General features: G+C 48.4%; 1 long non-coding RNA gene, 5 other non-coding genes and 1 pseudogene across 6 annotated transcripts; 4 read left to right on the forward strand and 3 right to left on the reverse strand.

The window, feature by feature from the left end:
* The first annotated feature begins 2,403 nt into the window (after positions 1 to 2,403).
* On the forward strand, positions 2,404 to 3,289 carry LOC116587686. The gene is made up of 3 exons (XR_004284567.1): positions 2,404 to 2,695; positions 2,893 to 2,989; positions 3,192 to 3,289. It is a non-coding gene; the product is annotated as an uncharacterized LOC116587686 (long non-coding RNA).
* Positions 3,290 to 15,753: 12,464 nt separating this feature from the next.
* On the forward strand, positions 15,754 to 15,859 carry TRNAL-CAA. Its single transcript has 2 exons — positions 15,754 to 15,791; positions 15,814 to 15,859. It is a non-coding gene; the product is annotated as a tRNA-Leu (tRNA).
* Positions 15,860 to 16,163: 304 nt separating this feature from the next.
* Positions 16,164 to 16,235, reverse strand: TRNAQ-CUG. Its single transcript has one exon. It is a non-coding gene; the product is annotated as a tRNA-Gln (tRNA).
* Positions 16,236 to 19,443: 3,208 nt separating this feature from the next.
* Positions 19,444 to 19,525, reverse strand: TRNAL-AAG. The gene has a single exon. It is a non-coding gene; the product is annotated as a tRNA-Leu (tRNA).
* A 589-nt stretch (positions 19,526 to 20,114) lies between these two features.
* Positions 20,115 to 20,187, forward strand: TRNAM-CAU. Its single transcript has one exon. It is a non-coding gene; the product is annotated as a tRNA-Met (tRNA).
* Positions 20,188 to 21,729: 1,542 nt separating this feature from the next.
* LOC116589520 lies at positions 21,730 to 21,891 on the forward strand (annotated as a pseudogene).
* Positions 21,892 to 24,675: 2,784 nt separating this feature from the next.
* Positions 24,676 to 24,748, reverse strand: TRNAM-CAU. Its single transcript has one exon. It is a non-coding gene; the product is annotated as a tRNA-Met (tRNA).
* Positions 24,749 to 27,949: the final 3,201 nt, after the last annotated feature.

Raw genomic sequence — 27,949 nt, forward strand, 5'->3', positions numbered from 1 at the left:
TTCTTCCCACTGTGCGGGAGCCAACTGGTGTCTCTTCTCCTGAGAAACCGGGATGAGCATTATAATGCCCAACAAGGTGGGAGACCTCATCACATCTTTGAGGTTCTTAACCAGCCGGTGTTCATCCATTGGCGTAGAAAATACACAGTGCGTGCGGTATTGAATAGGACCCAGCTCGCGCGTGCTCCTTCCCCAAGCGCAGGAGAGCCACAATCCCACTCCAATAGGATCCAGTGATCCAGTAGATTTACCCACAGTTCCTGCCTTGGCATTTCCGGGTCTCCTTTGCTGTTTTCCTCAGTATTGACCTCCTCCTCTTGATTTCATTGAATCCAGACAGACTTGCCTTGCTTTATTTCTCAACTTGCCTCTAGGTACTGTCATTTCCATTATTACACCTTGACCGGAATGATTTCAACACGTGTCAGTTTGCAGGTGTGTTTTAGATGAGTTGGTAGCAGGCTGGCTGTGAGCGTGTCCACTCATTTCCCTATTGCAAGTCTTTCCCTCTAACCCTCTCACCTCCAGGGTGAGAATCATCCTTAGAAAACTCCTTAAATGCTCCTTTCATTCTCTCCCTTCTCACTCAAAAATCTTCACAGCCTCCTTTTGGGCCTCCAGGACATTGTTCAAACCCTTGAGCATGGGGTTAGCACTTCTGGCCTCCAGCATGAACTAACGCCTTCACTCCCCTCCTAGGAAGCCATCATCCCAACCCGGCCTGGTGGGGCTTGGTCTGTGCCACCACAGTCTTCTGCAAGGCCTGCTCAGCAGTCCTGCTCCTTCCTGAGCAGATAGCCTAAACAAATGACCACACTGACCTCTCTCCTTTCCAGTCAGCCTCCCACATTCACATAGAACCTCAAATTATGAGTACTTATTTTCTGGGGGAGGACTTTGATTACCTTGCATAGAACACTCACGTCTCTCTCAACGTTCTCCATCCGGGCCTACGTTTAAATTAGGCAGTGTCTTTGGTTTTTATGTAGTTCAATATCTTGCTGATGCCTGAGATTTCCCCAAATGTGGGAAACTTTGTGGGAGTGGGGGACTGTGCTCGCCCTTTCCCCTGTTAAAAAAGAATAAATAGGGCGCCTAGGTGGCTCAGTCATTAAGCGACTGCCTTTTGCTCAGGTCATGATCCCAGGGTCCTGGGATTGAGCCCTGAGCCCTTCATCGGGGCCCCTCCTCAGCGAGAAGCCTGCTTCTCCCTCTCCCAGTTCCCTCTGCTTGTGTTCCCTCTCTCGCCGTGTCTCTCTCTGTCAAATAAATAAAATCGTAAAAAACATACAAACAAACAAATAAATAAATAAGGAAACTGGTATCAGATGCTTAAGTGGAAACAGAGACTCCCCTTCAGGCTCTGATCTCAATTTGTAGTCCCTCTAATCACACTGAAAGTCATCATTATTATTTATCTATTTGTAAAGTGACCGGGATGCAAACATAAATGCTGGTTAAAAGCCAGAGGGGAACTGCAATGAGCAGTCTAGACCGGAGGCCAATAGAGAAAGATGAGGACAGTGACTCACTGTAGGACGGATGTGCCTCCCCAGAGGCAGCTACTTCTCTTGCTACAGATTGCCATTGAGAATCTGGGCCCAGCATACTGCCAGATTCTCAGTCAAGAGAAGGCAGAAATCTGGAGGGTTTTTCTTTTTTTAACGGTTTATTTATTCATTTTAGAGGGCCGGGAGAGCCTGAGCTGGGGGCGGGGGCAGAGGGAGAAGGATAAGCCGAATCAGTGCTGCGTGCAGCCACCGATGCCAGCGTGATGCTGGGACCCTGGGACCACAACCTGAGTCGAAACCAAGTTGGAAGCTTAACCAAGTGAGCCACCCAGGCCTCCCAGAATCTGGAGTTTTATATGAAACCTATTGACTTTTAAGTGTTGAAAATTAAAAATTGTAAAATCATCTGTGCAGATGAGGTCAAGCTCCTGGCCTCCAGCCTGGGACTTCTGGTACACATATTTGTTTTAATAGGTTCTTTTCAATCTTAATACAGCATAGAAAGGACTGTTCACTATTTTATTGCCAATCTCCACTCCTTCCTTAATTTTATTCCAGATGGCGATATACTCAGCTCAAAGGTACTGCCCTTTGCGGCCAGCACTCAGCCAGGCTCAGGAAGGCAATGCTACCGGCGGAACCGTGTCCAGGGGCTTATGGTCTGTCACGCAGGTCCTGAGGCCTCCACCCAGCCTGGCCCAAAAACGTCACCAAAGGTTCTTGATCTCATCAGGAGACAGAATTCAAGGACAGACACACAACATAGTGGATGAAAGACACAACCAGGGAAGTTTACTAAAGTGAAAGTACCTGAGCACCTGCCTTTCACTCAGGTCGTGATCCCAGGTGCTGGCATGGAGTCCTGCATCAGGCATCTCGATCAATCGCGAGTCTACTTCTCCCTCTGTCTCCTGCTCTGCCTGCTTGTGCTCCGTCTCTCTGGCAAATGAATAAATAAACTCTTTTTAAGAAGCAGTGAAAGTACCATCTCAAGATGTGAGAGCAAGAAACAGAGAGATGGAGTGGGCTACAGGGGTGGAGAGGGACAGGGCAAGGGAGCGTGCAAGCCAGCGAGCCGCCTGCCTGTGGGGTTCACCTTCTGTCTTCTACCAACAGTTGTTAACTAGGGCAAGGATTTCTTGGAAGCAGGGATTCGACGTCTTTTCCTTCTCACTTGCTCAAGGGTAAGCATGCTCGTGTCGTGGCGCCGCCATCTTGGGCCTGTCTGGTGGGATCCTTCTCATGCTGCCAGGACCTGCCTCTGACCTTCCCCATAGCCGGCCGTGGCCTCCTCCTTTTGGTCTCCAGGCATCCTGTTAGAGGCTAAACTAACTGTCTGCTCTAACACTGGGAATAACCTCTGTCCTTCCTTCTTATTCAGCCTGGAATGTGCACAGGATGGTTGGAACTTGGGCAGCTGCCCTGGACCATGAAGCAGTCTTGAGCGCTGGGAGCCAATTAGCATGGCGTAGTGAAAGGTAAATAAGCCAGCTTGCATCAGACTTTGTATATGTGAGCAGGACTAAAGCCAGGGTCTTGTTTAAGCCACTTATTTGGTTTATCTGCATATGCAACAAAAAACTAAACCTAACTAATAAAATAGTTATTTAAAAAAATTTTTTTCCATATTTTTAAAATTTCTATTCAATTAACTAAAATATAGTCTATTATTACTTTCAGAGGTAGCGGTCATTGATTCATCAGTGTTATCTTGTTGGGTCCATGGTCAAAGGAGCGAGACTGATACACAGCGAAGGTCAAGCAAAGCTTTATTTCACGCCAAGCATCAAGAATCAAACTGACCGGCCAGGGACGTCTCTTGCAAAGAGGCAACTCCTCTCTTCTTTACAGACTAGCTTTTAATGGCAAAGGCCATGTGGCTGGGTCACATGGTTGGCCACGCACAGGTGACCAATGAGATTGTAACACAGAGAAAGTTGCACAGTCCTGCTAGATCCCACGGAAGTGACCAATTGAATTACAGTTTACCCTGTAGTAGATATTTGAACTAGCCTATCACCTTGGTCAGAGTTCGTGCCCAAAGGGTGGGGCCCATACTCCTTGGTAGCTAGGGAGACAGTATGCGCCCCACTGATTGGATACCTCCACCTGGCCTGACCCACCCTTGTATTTGGGCTTTGTTACCTGGGACTGGTTTCCGGGACTTGTTTTTAAGTAAGTTCCCTGAGGGGAGGGGGTGCAGGGTCAGGATGGAGCTGCTCTGGCTAAATAGGCCCTTACAGTATAAAACCCAGAGCTCATTGCATCACCTGCATCCCCCATTACCGCCACTCACCTCTCCTCCAGCATCCTGTTCGTTTCCTACGATTAAGAGTCTCTTACGGTTTGTCTCCTTCTCTGATTTCATCTTGTGTTATTTTCCCCTCTCTTCCCTTATGCTCCTCTGTTTTGCTTCTGAAATTCTACGTGAGTGAGAGCATATGGTAATTGTCTTTCTCTGACTGACTTATTTCACTTAGCATAAAACCCTCTAGTTCCATCCACATCATTGCAAATGGCAGGATTTCATTTTTTGATGGTTGAGTGATACTCTACTATGTATGTGCGCGCGCGCATGTGTGTGCCACATCTTTTTTTTTTAAGATTTTATTTAGTAATTTGACAGACAGAGATCACGAGTAGGCAGAGAGGCAGGCGGGGGGGGGGGGGGGGGAGCAGGCTCCCTGCTGAGCAGAGAGCTTGATGCTGACCCTGGGATCATGACCTGAGCTGAAGGCAGAGGCTTTAAGCCACTGAGCCACCCAGGCACCCTGTACCACATCTTCTTTATCCATTCATCTGTTGATGGACATCTAGGTTCTTTCCATAGTTTGGCTATTGTGGACATTGCTGCTATGAACATTCGGGTGCATGTGCCCTTTTGGATCACTACGTTTGTATCTTTGGGTAAATACCCAGTAGTGCAATTGCTGGGTCGTAGGGTAGCTCTAGTTTTAACATCTTGAGGAACCTCCGTACTGTTTTCCAGAATGGTTGCACAGCTTGCATTCCCACCAACAGTGTAGGAGGGTTCCTGTTCACATCCTCACCAACATCTGTTGTTTCTCCTGAGTTGTTAGTTTTAGCCATTCTGACTGGTGTGAGGTGGTATCTCATTGTGCTTTTGATTGAAAATACAAGTATTATAGTAATAAAATATTTTATTTCATTTTATTTATTTATTTTATATATATTTTTTATTTTATTATACAATATTTATTTATTTTATATAGAGAGAATGTACACAAGCAGGGGGAGGGGCAGAGGGCCAGGGAGAGAGAATCTCAAGCAGATTCTATGCGGAGCATGAAGCCTGAGGTAGGACTTGATCCCATGACTCTGAAACCATGACCTGAGCCAAAACCAAGAGTCAGATGCTCACCCAGGTGCCCCTTAAATATTTTATTTCAAAATGAATTCCCACCTACTCCCTCTACTCAATCCCACTACCCTAAGGGTACCGGTAATTTCTACCAGTCTTAGCTAAATCCAGAGGGCACTTTGCAGTCTTTATCTTAACGGTTTGGGGACTTTGACACTCTTGACTCCTTCCTCCTTGGACCCTTCATCCTCAGGACACTAAACTGAACAGGATCGACCCCATCACCCACGCTCTAAAATAAAACCATATTTCTCGTACTAAAAATATCTTAAGAAATCTTTCTTGACTGTTGTTGCCACACCCCAACATTATACCACATTGATGTGGTTTTGGAATACAGGTGAGGTTCAGCGGGGTAGAGTCTGGAGCCCATGACCAAGAAGGAGCTGTGGAGGCATCTTTGGTGCAAAATTGTGCTTTGTTAAGGCATGGGGACTGGGCCTGTGGGCAGAAAGAGCTGCTGCCTGGGGTTGTGGGGGGTGGCTGATTATATACTATGGGGTTTGGGGGAGGTAAGGAAAAGGGAGGGTTTGAAAGAACTTTCATATGCTAAAGAGGACCGAGAAAGATACCAGAGGCCTTGCCATTGTGGACTGGAGGTTGTTTTCCCCTCTAGCAAGGCATTACTTTTGAGAGGGCTGGGAGATCCTGGAGGAATGTCCCACCCCAGGAGTAGGGGGTAGGGGGAGGTCGCAGGGTGTCAGCTTCGGCTTTGTCCTCAACTTGCCTCCTGCACCCTCGTCAACGTTGTCCCAGATAAAGCGAGACAAATCATCACACTGTCTTGAAAATCCTATTCAGAAAGTAATTACCTACAACCACTTTCCCTGAAATGTCTTTGGCCCCTGCGAATGGACGTTGGGAAGGGCAGTCTTTCTGAGCACATATTGCTAACCGGTCGGAACACCCGGCCTCCTATGCAAAGAAGGAGGAAGGAGAACATGGGTATTAGCAGTTTCCGTCACAAGCCCTGAGTCAGCAATATCTGTGACCTAACATCAGTGTCTAGGAAACACCTTCTTTTGCCTCTTCCCTCCCCCCCCATCTCTCTGAAGTCACTCAAAATAGTAGGTGAAATATGACCAGAGCCAGTCCTGCCCTGTTCCGCATCTCGTCCTTGTCCGCTTCATCTTCCAGCATCTTCCCTCAGCCCAGAGCCAAACGTCGCAGGAAGACAGCCTGAGGGGGGTGTGTGCAACGCAGGCTGAGTCACGGGGGCCACACGAGCTGTCACGTGCGCTGGGAGGGTCCATGGAATAACGGAAGCCACTGTGCTGGGGGGAATCCCACGTTCTGGAGAAGATGAAGGCCAGACCTGTCATTAGCCAAGGCCCAGTTCCTGACGGCACAAACACCATGAATGCAAGATGAGAAAACCTTCATAACAAAGGAGAACCATCTCCAGTGCAGTGAAGGTAAGAAGCCTGCTCCTCCATCGCTCATCTTACCCCAGACGGATGAGCATTTCGGGGCAGTGTGCAGAAGGGGACAAAGTCGGGAACCCTACAGCCCCTTGTCAGCCTCTCGTTTCCTTTGCCATCTTGCTGATCTGGAAGGGATGGATGGGTAGCCAGGAGGAGGGGTGCAAAGAACAGGGTGGAGGAAGAGGCTTGCCAGGTCCACAATTTTAAAGTCCTGCCGAGAAGTGATCAGACTCCCAGGAATCTGGAGGCATTGACTCCCAGGAATCTGGAGGCATTTCCACATTTCTGCATTGGGGTGAAAAGTTGGGGGATCCTTTGTATCTTTTGAATTTTGTGCCATGTGCATGCCTTCATTATCTAAGGCAAATTAAAAGAAAATAAAGACACAGACGAATTCTCAAGGATGTAAGGCACTCCTTTCTGCACAGAAAAATGGGTACTCTGCTTTAAATTTTGACCTGTCAAAATGGTTTTGCCTGAGTAAAGGAATGAGTTTTGTTTCAGGAATTGTCTTTTTGATTTTGAGAAATATTGGTCCATTTACAAACAAGCTGAAATTTCTTCTAACAGTAAAAGAAACGAGGTATTTCATTTTGAGATAACAGTCTCTCAACTTCTCAGCATCTGGAAGTTTCTGTCATAAGACGTCATCCATCTTGCTATTTTCAGGTTTACTTACTATTCAAATCTTTTTTGGGGGGGGGGTGGGTCTAGTGAGAAAAACAAGGAGAACCAAAGTAGTTAAAAAGAACAAAGAGCAAAGAGGGGCGCCTGGGTGGCTCAGTAGATTAAGCCGCTGCCTTCGGCTCAGGTCATGATCTCAGTGTCCTGGGATCGAGCCCCGCATTGGGCTCTTTGCTCAGCAGGAGCCTGCTTCTCTCTCTCTCTCTCTCTGCCTGACTCTCCGCCAACTTGTGATCTCTCTGTCAAATAAATAAATAAAATCTTTAAAAAAAAAAAAAGAGCAAAGAAAGAAATCATCAAAAATGTGTTAGTTTAAAAATGATGGTACACACTACAATGTGATTCTGTCATTAAAAAGAATGTAGGGGCGCCTGGGTGGCTCAGTGGGTTAAAGCCTCTGCTTTCGGCTCAGGTCATGGTCTCAGGGTCCTGGGATCGAGCTCCGCATCGGGCTCTCTGCTCAGCAGGGAGCCTGCTTCCTCCTCTCTCTCTCTCTCTCTCTCTGCCTGCCTCTCTGCCTACTTGTGATCTCTGTCTGTCAAATAAATAAATAAAATCTTTAAAAAAAAAAAAAAAAAAAAGAATGTATATAACCATACACAAAGATAAACTCGAAATGGATAAAAGACCTCAACGTGAGAAAGGAATCCATCAGAATCCTAGAGGAGAACATAGGCAGTAATCTCTTTGATATCAGCCACAGCAACTTCTTTCAAGATATGTCTCTAAAGGCAAAGGAAACAAAAGCGAAAATGAACTTTTGGGACTTCATTAAGATCAAACGCTTCTGCACAGCAAAGGAAACAGTCAACAAAACAAAGAGGCAACCCACAGAATGGGAGAAGATATTTGCAAATGACAGTACAGACAAAAGGCCGATATCCAGGATCTAGAAAGAACACCTCAAACTCAACACACACAAAACAGACAATCATATCAAAAAATGGGCAGAAGATATGAACAGACACTTCTCCAGTGAAGACATACAAATGGCTATCAGACACATGAAAAAATGTTCATCATCACTAGCCATCAGGGAGATTCAAATTAAAACCACATTGAGATACTACCTTATACCAGTTAGAATGGCCAAAATTAGCATGACAGGAAACAACATGTGTTGGAGAGGATGTGGAGAAAGGGGAACCCTCTTCCACTGTTGGTGGGAATGCAAGTTGGTGCAGCCAATTTAGAGAACAGTTTGGAGATTCCTTAAGAAATTAAACATAGAGGGACGCCTGGGTGGCTCAGTTGGTTAAGCAGCTGCCTTCGGCTCGGGTCATGATCCCAGCGTCCTGGGATCGAGTCCCACATCGGGCTCCTTGCTCAGCGGGGAGCCTGCTTCTCCCTCTGCCTCTGCCTGCCACTCTGTCTGCCTATGCTTGCTCTCTCCCCTTCTCTCTCTCTGATAAATAAATAAAATCTTCAAAAAAAAAAAAAAGAAATTAAACATAGAGCTTCCCTATGACCCTGCCATTGCACTCCTGGGTATATACCCCAAAGATACAGATGTAGTGAAAAGAAGGGCCATCTGTACCCCAATGTTTATAGCAGCAATGGCCACAGTCGCCAAACTGTGGAAAGAACCAAGATGCCCTTCAACAGACGAATGGATAAGGAAGATGTGGTCCATATACACGATGGAGTATTATGCCTCCATCAGAAAGGACGAATCCCCAAATTTTGTAGCAACATGGACAGGACTGGAAGAGATTATGCTGAGTGAAATAAGTCAAGCAGAGAGAGTCAATTATCATATGGTTTCACTTATTTGTGGAGCATAACAAATAGCATGGAGGGCATGGGGAGTTAGGAGAAGGGAGTTGGGGGAAATTGGAAGGGGAGGTGAACCATGAGAGACTATGGACTCTGAAAAACAAACTGAGGGTTTTGGAGGGGTGGGGGGCGAGGGTTGAGTGAGCCTGGTGGTGGGTATTAAGGAGGGCACGTATTGCATGGAGCACTGGGTGTGGTGCAAAAACAATGAATTCTGTTACGCTGAAAAGAAATTAAATTTTTTTAAAAATGCAGTACTGATGTGAAAGGACACCACATTCCGTTTTGTTAGAAGCAAGTTGTAGCACCTTGTGTAGAATGACTCTTTCTTAAAACATTTGTTTATTTATTTATTTATTTATTTATTTATTTGACAGACAGAGATCACAAGCAGGCAGAGAGGCAGGCAGAGAGAGAGGGGGAAGCAGGCTCCCCGCTGAGCAGAGAGCCCGATGCGAGGCTCCATCCCAGGACCCCGAGACCTTGACCAGAGCTTAAGGCAGAGGCCCAACCCACTGAACCACCCAGGTGCCCCTAGAATGAATTTTTTTGTAAGATAATAATGTACAAATGTACACACTAAAGAAATACATAGAGGAATATAACCCAAATCTGTAAGGGTGTGATGCATTGTGGGCGCCAGGGTGGCTCAGTGGCTTGAGCGTCCAACCCTTGGTTTCGGCTCAGGTCATGATCTCAGGGCCGTGAGATCAATTAGTGTGGAGTCTGCTTGGGATTCTCTCTCCTTCTCCCTTAGTACCCTCTGGTGTCGCTCGCTCTCTAAAATAAATAAAGTTTTAAAAAATGGGTGTGATGTATCAGAAGAACGGGGAGGAGGAGACGAGTGACGTCTACTGTCTAGGCTGCATTTTTCTACAATATGTGTTTTATTTTACTACGAACACTGTTCAGTACAGATAATTTAAGGGTTATAAAGAGGGAGGGATTTTACAGAGCTGGGCAAGAGACCAGAGGGTTACAAGCCAAGAAGTTGAGGCATTCTCTCTCCTCAGACGTTTTTCCGCCAAAACTTAAAACTCTCCCTCTTTGTGCTCAAATCCTTTGCAGCTTATCCAGAGCCACCCAGGTGCCCCTGACCTGTCCTAGACAGCAAGGGTTTGGGGGATTTTTGTTGAGTATAGGTACTTGGGTTTTTTTTTTTAATTAGAAAAAACTTTATTGTTTATAAAAAGGAAAAAAAGACAAAATACAGAAACAAAAGAAGCCAGAGTACGTGTAATAGAAGGCATTACATTTTGCTGTGATTTGCTGACAGATGATGGGAACTCATAGTTTTACCTGTTTCCATTTTATTGGCACTGTACAGAAATTCTTTAGTATAGACATTTTTTTGTGGCATAAAAGAAGTTAAGCTTAAGTATTTTAACTTTTGTAAGTAATGTTTATCCAGAAACATTCGTTTAATGAAAACAAATCTGGAATTAGCAGAGACTTTATTCAAAAGGATAATCATAAGGAAGAAAAAGGACTCTTGAAATGGGGAGAAGTCTGTGCAAGCCCCTGAGAAGTTAGAGTTTTTTGGGATTTTTCAGTTTTGTTTTCTTGTTAGTTTTATTTCTTTCTTTTCATGGTTAATTACATATTTCTTGAGCACGCATCATAATACAGCCCCTGGGGTACAACAGGAAACAACAAAGCCATGTTCCTTGCCCTTATGGTTTCTATAGTCAAGTAGAGAAGACATATAACTAAGGCACCAATCGTAACCAAAATGTATGTTATAAAACTTTTCCAGCATACGGAAAGGTTGAGGGACGAGTATGGCGAACCTCCAATGAGCCCTCATTCAGCTGGAGAGCCCCCGGAGCATTTTGCATAGACGCTGACGTGAGCACAGTGCCTGGTGAACAGCCCAGCCAAGACTCCAGCCCCTCTGCAGCTCACAAACCTCCGGGGCCGGGTGGGGGAAGGGACAGCAGCGGCCCCCAGGGTGCTCACCCGCAGCTTCTCTCCTCCCCATGTGCACACGGTGCCACGAAGATGTGAGGTCTAGCGATGCCTGGGGGACTCAGTCGGTTAAGTGTCTGCCTTCAGCTCAGGTCCTGGTTCCAGGTCCCGAGTCCCACACGAGGCTCTCCGCTCAGTGGGGAGTCTACTTCTCCCCCTCGCTCTACCCTTTCCTGTGCTCGTGCTCTCTCTCAAATAAATAAATAAAATCTTAAAAAAAAAAAGATATTTGGTTCTATTCCACCCTCTTGAGTCTGGGCTGGCCTGTGAACAGAGTAGGGGAGAGAGGTACCCCCATGCCGGGCGGCCTGAGGAGGACTGACGTCCTCTGCCGTGGTGTCTTGGGGCCACCAGCCACCAGAGAAGGTGTCTTAGTCCGCTCTGGCTGCCATGACAATACCAGACTGGGTGGTTTGCACATGCAGAAATTTCTTTGCTCAGTTTGTTTTCTGGAAACTAGAAGTCCAGATCAAGGTGCCCGCAGAGTCGGTGTCTCCTGAGGCCTCTCTCCTTGGCGTGCAGGCGGCCACTCTCCCCGTGTGTCCTTCAGGGCCTTTCCCCTGTGCACTGGCTCCTGGAGCTCCCCGTCTTCTTCTCAGGACACTCGCTGCACCCTCATGGCCTCGCTGCACCTAACCACCTCCATAAAGGCCTTGTCTCCAAATAGGGTCACCCTGGGGATTAGAGCGTCAGCACGTGAATTTCGAGGAGACACAATTCAGTCCATGACAGTGTGTGACTGCTCTATGGCGGGGGGTGGGGGGGTGGGGGTGGGGGTGGGGGGCTGTCCGCTGGGCCCATCCTTCCGGCCATTCCCTGACGGAGGCTGTAGGTGAACAGAGAGCACCTGCCTTCTGACTGACCAGTCGATGCCCCCCAGAGAGAAGGGGTCACCGCAGGGAGCCCTTGTTGGGGTGTACTTTGTTACCCGGTTTGAAAGTTAAAATGAGTGGCCTTGGGTGATCAGGCAAATCAGCATGTGGTTAGGAACTGTGACCCTGGGGGGCAGGAGTGTCATCCTGGAAAGCAAGGAGGAAATCATGGAAGGACCAGAGTCTGCTGGGCCTGAAGAAGGTCACGTCACCTCTTAGAGTGGTGACCGTTTTGTAATGTGTACAAACACTGAGTCATTATGTTGTACGCCTGAAACTAATAAGTATAATTGTGTGAATTATATATCAAAAATTTAAGAAAACTAAAAATAAATAAATAGAATCATATAATAAACACTTTTTGGTGCCTGGCCTTTTTCCTTTTTTTTTTTTTTTCCTTTTTTTACTCATTACATTTGTAAGATATAGTCTTATCCATAGCAGTAATTCAATTTTTATTTCTGCTGCTGTAGGCATTCACTATGTGAATATATCACGATTTATTTGATCATTTTGCCACTGATGGGTATTGTGATGTCTTAAGAATTCTGTTCTGCTGTGAATAAAACTTCCCTGAACATTTCACACTTGTCTGTAGATGGACAGATGCACTCATTTCTAGGAGCAGAATCAATGGATCAAAGATGGCTTATGTTCAGTTTTTTAGACAACGCCGAAAATAGTCCAAAGGGATGGTACTAACTGACATTTCCAGCCATCATATATGAGAATTTTAATTGATCTATGTTCTCACCAACATTTGGTATATTTGCTTTATTTTTTTAAGTTTGGCCATTCAGGTCGATTTGTAACAGTAACTCACTGTGGTTCTAATTTATAATTCCCTGATAATTAATGGTCTTGAGCCTCTTTTCATAGGTTTACCAAGCATTTGAATGGCCTCTTCAGGGAAGTGCGTGATCAAGTCTTGCCCTAAAAAGTTAAGGTATTTGTCTTTTTCTTGTTGATTCACAGGAGTGCTTTGTGTATTTGGCACAAGTCCCTTGCCAGATATATATATATAGATATATATCTCAAATATTTTTTCCCCACTTATGGCTTCCCTTTTAACTTTGCTAATGATCTTTTTCTGATGAACAGTCCTTAGTTTTGAAGAATTCCGCGTTATCAGCTTTTTTTCTTTTTGGTTACTACTGCTGTTTTTGAAATCTTTGCCTACCCCAAGTTCACTCAGATATTCTGTTTCTTCTGGAAGTTTTACTGTCCCTTTCCTACTTAGGTGTATGATCCATTTTGAGTTCATTTTTGTGTTTGATATGTTAAAAAGAAAAACACGATCCCAAAACGACACCACTTAGGTTAAGGCCCCAAGTCATGAAACAAGAGTTAATCGCTATCCGGACTGCAGTTTCAGCCCCCAGGAATGCAAGCTTTTACCAGTCAATAGGGAATCTCCTGGTCAGTGCCCATTAACCTGTCACATGGGCCCTCTTCACCCCCCAAAAGTCATCCGCCTACTAAACCTTTTCGTCCCCAAATGAAGGTGATTGAACCTGAAATAATCCTTCTTTTCCGTTGATGACTTTCTTGTCCTGCCTTTAAAAACCTTCCCTTTTCTGTAGTCCTTGGGAGCTACCCTCTACTTGCCAGATGGGGTGCTGCCCAGTTCACGAGCTGATTAACAAAGCCAACAAGATCTTCAAAATTTAGTCAGTTGAATTTTTGTTATTTAACAGGTGTGAGATAGGGGTCTAGGTCCATTTTTTCCCAGCTGGTCCAGCACCAATTAATGAAAAGCTGGATCATAAATTTGCAAATGCTTATATGTCTGTTCACTTCATTTTAGCACTGTGTCCTTAAAACCAGAAAGTAGATGTGTTAATGGAAAACCAGCTCACCAAATTTACTTGTTTCTTTTAGCTAATTATAAAATTTACATCAATTCATATACATTGGGGTGGTTTTAGCAGCTTTTAAAGATTTCTGTGAGGTTACTTTAAAAAAAAAAAGAAAAGAAAAGAAAAGGGGGAAAAAAAGAAAAGAAAAGAAAAGAAAAGGGGGCACCTGAGTGGCTCAGTGGGTTAGGCCTCTGCCTTCGGCTGGGTTCACGATCTCAGGGTCCTGGGATCCAGCCCCTCGTCCGGCTCTCTGCTCAGCAGGGAGCCTGCTTCCCCCTCTCTCTCTGCCTGCCTCTCTGCCTACTTGTGATCTCTCTCTCTCTGTCAAATAAATAAAATCTTAAAAAAAAAAAAGATTTCTGTGAGGTTATAATTGACCATTAAGATCATTATTTGTCTTAATAATGGCATTTTAGGGAAGACTTAATTTGTCCGTGACCAAGCAGAGAAAGAACAGATTGAGGAATGTAAAAGAGCATATATTCTTGAAAGCATATTTATGATAAGAATATATCCATAAGAATCCTTCATATTTAAGCATATGTTCTTCATGAATTGCTTTTTGTGGATATATTTATTTACTCACTTCCTTATTAATTCAACAAATACTTATTAAATAAATTCTCAAATATGTATTTCATTTTTAGTTTAATCAGCATTGAGTCATCCTCCTTATGACTTCATAATAGTTTGCAGAGCGGGGCTACATGATCTACCATAATTACTTTTCCTCCCTCTGACAACCTTGGTTCCTCCCAGACCTAATTGCCCCCCTCTATCTTTGGTTCTTTTCTAAGTGTTTATTCCTAATTCGACAGCAGCATTCTGACCATGTTACCGCCAAGCAGGGGGCAACGTCCTGTCCCTCGAAGCTCAGGCTGTGATCCCTGCTCCCTGCTCCCTGCTGTGGCCCGCACCTGCTGCTCAGGTGCAAGCCCCAACCCTGGAGAGGGTCCGCACCCTGCGTCCCTATTACAGATTTCACATCTTCTTTCTTACTGGAACTCCATGTTTGGAAGAACAGTTCCTCAGAAGTTTCCTGGAAAAGAGAACATGGGAGGCAATTTCTTATTTCTTCTTCTTATTTTTTGAAACCTTGCAAGACCAGAAAGGCCTGCTAACGCTTTTTTGGCCGCGAGGCTGGGTTCGGAACCCACAGGGACAGGGTTCTCTTTCGTGGAAGTGATCTCCACGTCCTGCTCTGTCTTCCAGCTGTGGAGAAGATGCCATCCTGATCCTAGCCCTAACCCGGTGGCTCGATGGCACACCTCTACCAAACACCATTTCATGTTCTGTTGGACTCTGTCCTGCTTTCCATCTCCACCCCACATTTCAAAGGAACTTTCTGCAATCTTATTTTGAAATTATTAAAGACATTTCTGCCATCATAATATTAATTTTCAGATTTCCCCCTTCTCTCTTTGTTCCGGGAATGTTGCATTTTCTCTTACCTGAGGTCTTAATTTTAACTTTATACAATTCAGTTTCCCGCATGTGTTTGTTTCGCTTTAGTTCTTTTCCCTGGTCCTGTCTGTGAGTTTTGGTCTTGATCCTAGAAACACTTTCACAAGCATCTGATGAGTTTTGTTCGTGGTTCGTGGTTGAAGCACCCGCAGGCCGACTCTGGGACTGTGGGCGCGGGGCAAGGTCTTGGCTGGAGCGCCTGCGGACGCGTGGAGACCGTGTGGTTGCGGGTCTTCAAGGTGCGTGTCCTTGGTCGCCCGCGGACCCCGGCTCCCGGGGGAAGCACACCCAGCCGGCGGACCTGTCCTCGGGCTCCGGGATCCGCGGCGAGGGGCGTCGGGACTCGGCCAGACGTTCCCTTCCAGCCGCGCGGGGTTCCCGCGCGCGCAGCCCCGTGCGCAGCCACCTGCAGCTCGCGGCCCGCTCGCCCCGCCCCTCTGCGGTCTACACCCGCGCGCCAGTGTTCTCCCAGTCTACACCCGCTCGCCCATTTCCCCGCTGGGCTGCGCGCGTCCTTCCCGAGCCGCGCCGCGGGGAGACGCAGGGGCTCTCCAGGGTCAGCCGGGGTCGTTCCTGCGCCCCCGGGTCCGGCGGGGCGGGGAAGGCGGAGGGCAGCAGAGGGATCCCGAATCGCCTCCTGCGCCAGAGCAAAGCCTCGCGAGTTCGCTCGGATTTCCGATCTGCCGAGAAAGTGGTTCCGTTCGCTCCGCTTCTCAGAGGCGCCCCAGGCGGCAGGAAGTCCCAGCGGCTCCGAGCGGGTGTTCGTCCGTAACAACGACAGAGTTTACTCATTTGGGGGCCGCGCCCGCGGGTGTCAGGATGGCCGAGTGGTCTAAGGCGCCAGACTCAAGCTCCGCTTCCTCCGACAGAGGGTTCTGGTCTCCGCATGGAGGCGTGGGTTCGAATCCCACTTCTGACACACCCTTTTCCCCCCGCCTCTCGTCTCAACCGCGTGTCTCCCGGCTTCTCTCTGCTTTTCCTTTTGCGACCCAAAAGGTGGGCCTCGGGGAGGTCGGTCTCCGTCTTCCCCCCGTTTTGGTTGCAGTCGACCAGGGCCCTCGTGGACCCCTGTACCCTGCTTGTGCATCACACGCCGTCCGCCGGCGCGCGTGGACCCAGGGCCGGAGAGGTGGTGGCCCGCGCGTGGGTCCTGCCCCGGCCCATCAAAAATCCGCCGGGCCAAAGAGAAGCGGGGAGGTCAAGCAAAAAGGGGGCAAACAGGAAGGTTCCACCGAGATTTGAACTCGGATCGCTGGATTCAGAGTCCAGAGTGCTAACCATTACACCATGGAACCCCGCCTGGCGACGCGTGTCTACACTGTCCATCTGAGATCTCTTCCTTCGTGGGTTTTTTTTTTTTTTTTTTTAATTTAAATGAGCGCTGTATAGAATACAGCCGAAAAAGAAACACCACTTTAAACGACTGTCTCTTCTTCCTAAGTGATTTATTTTACATCTACGAGGGCATTTTAGGAGGGCGGGGGGGGGGGGGGATGGAACGTCCCTGCACTTCCCAGCCTCAAGGCGATGGACCAGCCAAATACAGGAGTGGCAGGTGGGTGGCAGGTGGTGGGAGGGGGCCCTCCCGACCGCTTTCACCCCGCCTGACTCCCGGTTTCTTTCCCTCGATGTCGGGGCGGCGCAGGTCCGGAGGGTGTTCTGGGGGTTTTGATCCTGCCTTCATTTCTGACTCGCGCAAAGGCAAACTGCATTTTCATCTCACCGTTCAAAAGGGAGAAAAGAAAAGTACAGCATCTCCCTTCTACAGCTTCACTTGCTCATCCAAGTCCCGCAGACGCCTCTAGGGCCATGGGCTCGGAATCGGAAAATCTGTGGTCCGGCTCCAAAATGTCTCCAGCGGCCGACCCGCCTCGTTCCTCCTGACACCGCAGCTCCGGTACTGCTAGAAGCTTCTTTGAGCGCGCTGCTTGGGGACAAAGATAGAAAGATCAGTGCAGGAATATTCAGGGGAAGAGCCCAGCGATGGACTTTTGGGACTTCTCTTTTTCTCCATAGGCTGAATCGGACAAGGCTGAGCGGGGTGACTCTTGGATGTTGTGTTTGTTTTGGTTTGGTTTGTTCTTTCCAGGTCCCAGCTCCCAGGTGGACATTCCAGGGTTCATTGGGAAACAAATAGGTGACCTCGGGTGTCCTTGGCCAAGAGAAGGCATCCTCGTGCTAGGCATTCTCACTAGGTTTTTCCAAAATCTTAACTTCATTGGGACGACATGATTATTTACCGAGGAACTGTAAGAGCAGCACACAACAGAGAGATTGTATATACAGCACGACCGGAAGAAACACTCGGGTGTCAATCACCGTTCACTCAGTGTGAGTATTATTCATTGACCCTCTGTTCTCACTGTGCTCTGGTGGTCGCCCAAGGCTGAATTGCTAAGGAATCCCGGATCATTTTTTGTGACTCATCCTTTTGCTGGATCTCCAACCCAGCAAGGTGCCTGTCACAAAACAGAGGCTCAGCAAACACGGTGGAGGGAAGAGAGCCGTGGAACTGGAAGACTTCGGGCAGGCGACCGAAGTCCACGTGTTTACACACACAACTGCATTCCATGGCCACGAGTCTCCTGGCCTTAGAAGAGGCTCTAATTTAATCTTTGGTCTATCTGAGTAATGAACCAACTCTTCTTCCCCCAGTACAGGTGGTGTCCTTTGTATTCCCATGAGCCAGAACCTTATTTCTTAAAGAGTAAGAAAAATGTCCACTGGCTTTAAAAGGATACCAGCACATCAAAAAGCCCCGTATTTGACTATAGGCTTTCAGCTCCTCTCTGAGGATGGGCAAGGGGGAAGGGGTATGAATGAGTGCTTTTTCAACCTTAGCACATTTATTCCCTAGGAAAGGACAGTGGGTAAAGACCTGGAAACTGGGGCAGACGGCCATGGGTTGGTTCATTTTGGAGGGCGGAATTCAAAAGGCTGCACCTTTCCCTTGGATTGCGGGGCGGGGGTGGGGGGGTTGTGTGTTCACAGATACTGCATGGTGAATGCAAAAAAGAAAAAAAGAAAAAAGAGGAAGCCCACCCGGGAGCGGTGGGGAGGGCGGAGAGATGCCTGGGCTCCACACCCCAGGAACGATCTGTTGTCTGGTAATCTAAGCAAGAATGAATGGCTTGCAGGCACCTGGTAGCAGAGCTGAATCCAGAAAGAGCGAGTCATTGTGGCAGAATCTGGAGTCTACAAATGAGAAAGCTGTTCTTTGGTATGTTTATTCATTGGCATTTAGCACAAACATCTCTTCAGTCTTCCCGATAGGGGGAAGCAAGAGAAACGTTGTTCTGTATCTGAGAAAGGTTATGATGCACGAGGGAAAGCAGGCAATTACACAAAAGTTACCAAAAGTTACAGTAAAGGCCACGTGAGGGAGAGAGCGACAATGGAGCATGCCTGCACAGACCGACAGCGGTACCCAGGGAAGGGCAGGGAGCAAGCGAGGACAGCCTGCCGGGGACAGGCCGGCGCGCTGAGGCCTGCACTCTCCCCAGCTCGCCGCTTTTCTCCCTTGCTCGCAGACTGGGATTTTCATTCACCTATAAAGTCATGAATCCACTCATCTGATTTATGAAACAAATGTGCACTCGTTCTAACGAAACGAACTTTCCGTCCTTGGACACTGTTACCAGCAGAACAAGTGTGTCCTTCTACACCCTGTGCTCTCGCCGCCTACGCTGCTGGCTCTGCTAACACCATCATCGAGCTCGTATTCAGAGTCGAAGCGCTCTCTGGACGGTAGAAGTCGCGTCGCGTTGGGGCGTCCTGCGTCTAATGCTTGTCACCAAACCTTGCTGCTGTTCCTCTGGACGTCTTCAGAGACGAATTGTAATTCTGGAGGGGGAGATCAAGAAAGGCTTCCGGGTGAAGGCGCTTCCAAGCTGAGACCTAGGGCGCAGGGAAGTGCTCGGAGCAGGAACAGGGGGAGCCCACGCGCGCGCAGGGACGCGGAGGGGCGGGCGGCCTCTGGTCCGCGGGATGAGCGCGGCGGAGGCGAGGCGGTGCGCGCAGTCGCCGGGCTCCGGTCCGCACCAGGAAGGTTCAGAGCGTGAACCCAAAGGCTGCGGGCAGGCCCAGCACGGCGGACTCGGGCGGACCGACCGCTGTTCCTTCGTCCGGCGTTTATGGAGTAATTAGTAAGTGCTGCTGTGTCTGCAAGGCCTAAGAAAGCCCCCGGCACACAGTAGGTGCCGAACAAATAGCGTCTACATTCCATGAGTGTATTGAATGGAGGTCTGACACACGTCGGATCCTTCTGGGGGGCGGAAACACGCGGACGGGGGGCGTCGGCAGCACAAGCAGTACATGCTCGCTACCGTCTTGTCGACTGAACGCCCACCGCGCACTCGGGGCGGTGTGCACCGCTGCGCTGCGGCCCCGGGGAAAACGGAGGGTGCAGCGGAGAGGCCGCTGCCTGGACTCGGAGCCTGTGGGTAACTGTCCACACTGCGAGCGAGAAAGGACGCTTCCGCGGAGAGCCGTCAAAAAACGTCTTGGCAGCGGTGGGATTCGAACCCACGCCCCCGAAGAGACTGGAGCCTTAATCCAGCGCCTTAGACCGCTCGGCCACGCTACCGCCCGCCTCTCGCGCGCCGCCTGCGCTTCTCCGACCTGAAGGTCGCGCGTCCCCGGCCCTCCTCGCGTCCCCTCGCAGCTCCCAGCCCCAGCTCGCGCCGGGACCCCGGCCCGCCCTACGCCCCACTCGGCCTCCTGGCGACTCCAGGCTGGTCCTGAACCCGACGCCGCGGGCGGAGCCTCCCACCCGCTGGGGCACCAGCGCTGCAGCGAGGGTGTGGCTGCAGATGAGCTGGGTGGGCGACAAGGGAGCCCCCGACCCCAGGAGCGAGCAAGACCTGCCGTTCGGAGCCGCGAAGGAGGGGCGGAAGCCGGCGAGGAGTCCCGCGGACCGGCCCCTGCGTCCCGCCTCCAGGGAGGTCCCGGTGCCCCGGGTGGGGCGGCGGCGGGACTGCGGTCCAGCCCGGCTCAGGTGCGCGCGCCGCCGCGCCTCCGCGCCTCCGCGGGAAGGGCGGCGAGGGGTCGGCCGCCCCCAGCCCCAAACTGGGTACCCGGCGCGAGCTGTCCCGAAACCCTGGTTTGCGGAGTCGGAGACCACTAGGTCGCACAGTGGTCTTGGTAGACGGTTTGTGCAAAGCGCGGTGGCAGGTGCCTCCTTAGCGCAGTAGGCAGCGCGTCAGTCTCATAATCTGAAGGTCCTGAGTTCGAACCTCAGAGGGGGCACGTGTTTTGCTTTCAACGTTGACGAATCTTTGTTCTTTAATCTTTTCCTCCGCCCCAAACTGTACTATATATATATTTTTTTTATTCGAGGAAATCTCTTGATAAGACTGAAGGGCAATTTGCTGTTGTTCAACAGAACCATGTAATGTTCAGTTACAAAATAGCGATTTTCCACTAAGCATTCAATATTCCAAACTTCTTCCGGTTCTTTCTTATACTAATTGCTGATATGATGAGAAGATTTTCAAAACGCCTTTCAGGTAGGCTTGGCAATTATTTTTGTAACAAAAACACCAGGGTCAGAAACTTACTGGCTCTGGGGCCCTGAGAGGAGGGGTGGACAGAAGGCTGTTTGGGGATGGGGCGATGTAGGTTGGGGTGCAACACATTGTTATTTATTACGCATTAGTCATCTCTTACCATTCTTCTGAAATTGCTTACCGCCAGATCATCAGTGACATCCTATGTGAAAAAAATTACCCTGCTCAGTCTCCTCACATTGTCCCTCTTTTCCTGTGCCTGGCACCGTTTACTGGACTCTCAGTCACCAAAGAGAAACACAGAGTGATGTTCAGAGTCAAAGTAAACACCGGGCTCAGACAAAAGCGAACATAATGGATATTAAATACCTTGCTCTTAACATCGCAGCTTATGGAGCAAGCATTTACTCAGTACGAATAAGTGTAAGAGAACCGAGTATACGCCAGGCACTAGTCAAAGCTCTGTCCTTCCCTCTGAATCCACCCTCTTACAGCTTTAAATCCGTCTTTGTACACTCTATGCTGTGACGTCAGGGCTGGGGCTCTGCCAGTTACATTTCCCAAAGCTTTGCCAGGGGACTTGAATGCAATCAGCTGAACCACATGTTGGAATCCTGGGCCCAGGACGTGCCCTGCACCACTGTCCTCCCGCCATACGGCCACTAGGTCAAATCCGTGAGGCCTTCTACGGCGCACTGGCCTACTCTGTGTTCCCATCACGTCTTGGCCCATTCTGTGTGTGAGACCAGCATAGTTTCTCCAAGATCATTTCCGATCATGTCATTTCTCCCTGCTTAAAGTCCCCAATGACTTTGCACTGCTGCAAAGGTGAGGTCCCCACTCCACACACCTGCCACAATAACCTCAGAACCTGTCAGTCTCTGCTAGGCCCCTGCCTTCCTGTCCCCCCTCCCGGCAATCAGCTCTGTCCCCAGCCTTCTGCCTGCTGGCACCCGGGGCCTGCCTTCAGCTCTCTGAAGGTCTGCTCTTCCGGGAGTGCTGGCTTTTCTCCAACTTATTATACCAAGCCTTCAATTCTCAGTTTAAACAACATTTCTTGGGAGAAGTCTCCTGTCACCCCCTTGAAGGGGTCACCTCCCTTTACACTCCTAGCTATTGGAGGTTGTGTGTGAGGGTGTTGGAAGCACTATTTATAATATGCAATTTAAAAAATAATTTTCTACCTCTGTTCTCCCTTTATCCTAATTTAAGTCTATTAACTTTTTCCAATTTAATCTTATTATAGTGAAGTTGTGAAAACCACCTCAAATCTGCCTTTACTGGTGGCATGCAGTGGCAGTATCGTAGCCAATGAGGTTTATCCGAGGCGTGATTATTGCTAATTGAAATGAACCACATGACCATCATGGTGTTAAAACAAGGCTGTAAGTTACTTTTCCCCAGTGATCTGGGGGCAGAAGTTGTCTGGAGCCTTATTCAAAGGCACAACAGATGGAGTTGGGAATAAGGAAAAGGAACACAATATTTAAAAAGAGAGACCTTAAAACTATTAATAATGAAAGAATAAAAAGAAAGCTTTAGCACTTAAGACACACACTTTTTTTTTTCCACACTAGGACATAAAAGGAACAAGATTTGCTTTGAGGCTTGGGTGGTTCAGTTGGTAGTGCATCAGACTTTTAATTTGAGGGTCCAGGGTTCAAGCCCCCATTCAGGAATATTTCCTGGTGTTCAGTGTCTAGGTCTACCTACACCTTTGTCAGGTTATTTCTTTTATGCAGGACAGGGACAGATTACCTAAGTTGCAAAACCAACAGAAAACCTGTGGAGTCAAGTATTTCTAGCCCACAATATGGATAAGTAAGTGAAAAAAGACAGTGGTGAAAAAGTGGGAGCTTTACAGGAAGATGGCCCAAAACTTTGTGAAGAGAACTAACTATGCATGGTCTCAGAGACAAGTAATCTTTGCCTTTGACCTCATTTAACTAAAACAAATTAGGCCAGAGTGAAGTTACTACACCCTCTTTGCACAGGATGTGTTTGGCCATTTCTAGAATCTCCTGGGGTGATTGGCTGCGGAGGCTTTTTTGGATATTCAAGTTTCATAAGGGTGACAAGTATAAAACTTAAGTAGAACTAAAGACTCCCATCTAACCTTGCATTGTACAATACCTTATAAAGGCGTTGTAATCTTGTTTAGGAAAATACCATGCTATGACCAGAACTCCGTATTTCCAGGTCTGCCGGGGCCAACCACATGGGCGAACAGAACTTTAAATCAACTTGGCCCTGTTTTGGGGGGTGAACGTACCAGCCATTATTGCTTGATATCATAGTCACTGATATTTTATTACTTCCACTTCTCCTATCACAGATGCACATTTTTTTTTTTACATTTTTTATTAACATAAAATGTATTATTTGCTTCAGGGGTACAGGTCTGTGGTTCATCAGTCTTACACAGTTCACAGCACTCACCACAGCACAGACCCTCCCCAGCGTCCATCCCCAGCCACCCCAGCCTTCCCACCCTCCCCCCCATCCCCTCCAGCAGCCCTCAGTTTGTTTTCGGAGATTAAGAGTCTCTTATGGTTTGACTCCCTCTCTGGTTTCATCTTGTTTCATTTCCCCCTCCCTTCCCCTATGATCCTCTGTCTTATTTCTCAAATTCCTCAAATCAGAGAGATCATATGGTATTTGTCTTTCTCTGATCTACTTATTTCATTTAGCATAATACCCTCTAGCTCCATCCACATTGTTGCAAATGGCAAGATTTTGGTTTTTTGTTGATTGCATAATATTCCACTGTGTGTGTGTGTGTGTGTGTGTGTGTGTGTGTGTGCTTGTGTACCACAACTTCTTTGTCCATTCAGCAGCCGCACAGATTCGGTTTCCACTGGAGAGTTTATTTTACACAGGTGAGAATATGCTAATATACCACAAATATGGCTGTAATATATCACATTCTGGCTTGGAAAAGCTCCAACAAGGATCAAGCATTCTCTAAGCACCTGCCTGAATAGCCCATCCAGTTCTTTGGCCTCTCCCAAATCTTTAAGTGCATTTCTTAAACTGCAGCAGATGGAGGCTTCTGGAACCAGAGGCTGAGGGTCCAGAAGACACTAAGATGAGCCATGTTATATGCCTTTTCTAGTCTGCATCAGAATGAACTGTTGAGAGAGCTCCCCTGAAATTCAAGTTCTCAGTTCCAGACATTTTGCAGGAGCCGTCCAAGGACTACCCTCTCCTTCCAAGCACTGACTGAATCAGACAGGTGTGGCCTGCAGGGTGAATTTCAGCAGGTGTGTCTCCTGCGGGGACTATCGAAAAAATCCAGATTTGAGATGTGTTGCCTTGAGTAAGAGAGTGATAAGGAATGTGGTAGAAAAAGATTTAATATTCTAATGAATTCATTGACTTAGTTGACAAGTGTTCCTTGTCCAATACTGAGCTCGGCACCGGGAATACAGGAGTGGATGAGACAGGCCAGGGATGACTTTCAGGGAATATACAGTCTAAGCAGGTAGATGGGTAATAGACAATACTGGTGTTAAATAAAAGGAGAAGGTAACCTCATATAGTAGTAAGGCCTAAGAAGAAAAAGAGGGGCATCAACGTAGTGGGAGGTTGGTGGCTGAGAGGCAGAACGGAGTATTAATTTCCTAGGGCTGCCTTAACCAGTTGCCACAAATTAAGTGGCTTAAAGCAATAGAAATTAATTTACTCACAGTTTTGGAGACTAGAAGCCCCAATCAGGCTATCGACAGGGCTGTGCTGCCTTTGAGGGTTCCAGGGAAGAATCCTTGCCTCTTCTCAGCTCTGGTGGCGGCTGGCAATCCTTGGACATGTGTTTTTGTAGCTCACTGACCACTGCAGTACAGATGGGAGACTAGTTAGGACCAGATTAGACAGGGAGGCCAGGGCAGGAAGATAGCATGCATCTAAGAAGAGGAAGCCACAACACTTGCTGAGAAAATTCAGTGTCAGGTTTTCATTGATCTGTCCATTGTCCCCCCCCCCCCAATAAATTAATTTGCATCAATAGGGGAATAACCTCCTAGTAAGGGATAGAAATCAGAAGAACTTGGACAAAAGAGCTTGTTCATTGGAAAGAGATGAAGTCATTGCAGGTATAGAAGGAAAAAAGGGTCTCCTTGTGTATGGATCTACCAATCAGGAAGAAGAAAGTTGGTACTTGCCCTTCGACAGCGGAAGGTCAGGTTCAGTGGCCAGGATGACATTTCCTGACATAGGGCAAAAACGGAACTGCCCCCTCTGAGGTTCGAACTCAGGACCTTCAGATTATGAGACTGACGCGCTGCCTACTGCGCTAAGGAGGCAGGTGAGAAAAGTTTCTAAGCGCATGAATTTAACAGTAGATTTTACGTTGCTTCAGCGTGGTTCTGTGCCAGGTTTCTTTCCCCTCACACTTCAAAAATGAAAGGTTGTGCTGCGACAGCTTCTAAAACCCGAGTCAGAAGGAGAAAGTAGCCGTTGGCGCTCCTGCCTTAGGTCCCTTCCTCTGAGCTACGACCCCGGGGTCGTCCCCAGAAGGACGTTTCCCAATGTCAGTGCGGGAGACCCGCACACTTCCCGCCCCGCGTCCGCGCGCTCTGCACGGAGACCGCCTGCGCACCAGCAGTGCACGCGCTCGCGTGCGACCACCTTGCACAACACGGCCAAGTTCCTCCTGCAGCCTGCGGCCCTCCGTTTCAGGAGACAGCCCCCAGTCCAGGGGCCGCAGGCGTCGGGCCCGGGGACCCGCGGGACTGTGAACGGTCCCCAGGGGGAGGCGTCCAAAGCGCACGTCGAGGTGCGCCAGAGCTCGGGCTGGGGTGCGGGACGGGAGGAGGGTCCCCCCGGGTGTCCACCTGCTCGGAGACCCCCTCGGTTCGGAGCTCAGCGCGCAGGGGTGTCACCTACTGCACGGCCTCGCCCCTCCAGCCAACCCGGGGCTGTCAAGTGCGCCTGCCCTGTGTCGCCCCGCTTCTGCACCTGCCATCGCCGGCCCCTCCTGCCTGTCCCGCGAGCCCTGGTCTGTGGTTCGCGGGGGCGCGCGCTCGGAGCTGCGGCCCTCGGTGACTTCGCTGCGCCAAGAACCCAGCGTGGTTCTGCCTGGAGATGAACCGCTGTGCTCTGAGTTCAAGTGGTGCAGCTTAACGAGTTCTGATTGCAGTGCGGTTGACCCGCGGTGGGACAGCGGCCTTGGGGGTGGGGCAAGTCTGCACTTCCGCTGTCCCCGCGCAGCGCTGTTCCGGGGCCCTTGGTTATTCCCTGAACTACGTACCTGCCACCCCCCGACTTGTTCGTTCCCAAGCTAGTTTCGTTGTTTTCCCTGTGAGCAGCGTGACCGCAGTGTCTAAGGGTTTAGACCGGGAAAATGAGAGCGATTGCCGTAGGAACGCCAGCACGACCCAGGCGTCACCGAAAAAGTCGAAGCCACTGTGTTATTTCAAGGCCAGACGGACGACCAGGTACAGAGGGATGTGGATGAGGGGCAGGCACAGTATGCAGAAGAGGGTTTGGGATGTGACCTGGGGGAGAAGGAAGTGTGGACTTGCACAGGGAAACTGAACCTACACGTCCACGACATTCTGAATCAAGGATTTTTTTCTCTCCCCAAATGACACCAACACTCGGTTGAAAATAGCGCTGGGTCTAATACTAGAAAACACCCATGCATTATCTTACTGATGGTTCTATTTCCTGATTCGGAGGTTCAGTGGACAAACAACACAGCATTTCCATACCGCCTATTGGCCTCTTGCAGGGAGGAGCTGATTCCAGCTGATGACCTGCTCTCTACAATATGACATCAGACGACCTGCTCTCTGCAATATGATGTCAGACGACCTCCTCTCTACAGTATGATGTCAGATGACTGCTCTCTACAATATGATGTCAGAAGACCTGCTCTCTGCAATATGATGCCAGACGACCTCCTCTCTACAGTATGATGTCAGATGACTGCTCTCTGCAATATGATGTCGACTTGAGTCATGTGTCAAAATACAGCAGCAGCAGCACAACCACCCCCAGCTCCGACCTACTTTTACTTGGTGCAGAGCACAGAAAACCTTCTTCCTGATCAGTGTGTACACTTAATGAAACTATGAGACACATAAAACAAATGATTGTTGGTATCTTGTTCAAATACAAACGGGAACTTGCTCCAAATTCCATTTAGCCAATAAACTTTTTACCAAAGAAAATGAGAAGATATTATCTGGTGAATGTCCCATGCATCTTATAGGCAGCGCTGCTAAAAACAAATGTGGTTTGTTGACTCATGATTGAGGCTGTCATGGTTTATGGAGCTTTATGGTCACTGCTTACTTTCTTCAAAATGTGCATACGCACTAATGAGATTTCTGACTTTATAGAAATGGAAGGAAATAGCCTTCTTAGGTGTGTGTCTCAATGATAGCTATCATTGTTGTGGGCTGTAGGAAAAAGGTTAAAACACTGGCCTTCTGTAAAATCTTCACTTCCAAAGTACGGGATAAAAAGAATGTCTTTCTTGAATTTGGAAACACTTGGAGAATGAGGATTGTGAAAAAGACCACAGTAAAACAGAAATGTGTATGCTCTTTCTCCAACATTGTTTAATGGTATGTGATGTAGATTGTGACAAAGGCTTACACACACACACACACACACACACACACACACGAAAGACTCATTTTTTGGTGGAAATAAGATTGCTTCAGAAAGAAAAAACAATGGCCCCAGGAAAGGACATCCAAGCAGCCAAATGAAACAGGACTTTCTTCATTTCTTTACTAAAAGTGTAACTTATTTAAATCCAGGTTTTATTTCACAAGTTCAAATTCCTGCTGTGCTTTTATCAAGATGAGGAGAACTGGAGAAGGAGCAGGTCTGCGGGCTGAGGAGGAGATCAAGGCCTCTGTGAGCGTGTTCGCGCCTTTTGGCCCTTCAGTGGAGATGGCAGTCCCATCCGCGGCTGTGCTCAGTGGGAAATGGGGTTGGAGGCGTAAGTCGTGGGAATCATCAGGGTGTAGACAGTACCTACAGTCACGTGATCAGCAAGCTCGGGCAGGCGAGGGTGCACGTACAGAATAGACGAGAACTCAGGTCAGAGGCCTGGAGAACTCCAAAATGTAGAGGCTGGGAAGAGAAAGAAATAAAGGAGGAACTACAATGAAGTAGAAAGAAAACAGAGGGTGGGGTGCTCCAGAAGCCAAGTGAAGAATGCGTTTGCATAAAGAGGAAATACGGACTGGGCCGGATGCTCCTGAAGCAGAGCAAACCGAAGACTAAGAATCTCCCACCGGGTTTCTCAAGATGGAGTCTGCTTGGACTCGGCTGGGTTTGTGGAGTGGAGGCTGAAGTTTGGTTCAAAGAGAGGAGATACGGGTCAAAGAGAGGAGCACGGTTAGAGGGTTTCTCTACCCACGAGGACACGGAGATTTTGGAGAAAGTGGTGGTGTGTTTGATTGGACCAGAGGTTGGGAGTGGGACAAAGGACACGAAGGCTATCCAAGTTAGTAATGCTGGGATGGCCCATGAGATCGCGGTTG

Source organism: Mustela erminea, chromosome 4, assembly GCF_009829155.1.
Source record: "Mustela erminea isolate mMusErm1 chromosome 4, mMusErm1.Pri, whole genome shotgun sequence".
Lineage (NCBI taxonomy): Eukaryota > Metazoa > Chordata > Mammalia > Carnivora > Mustelidae > Mustela > Mustela erminea.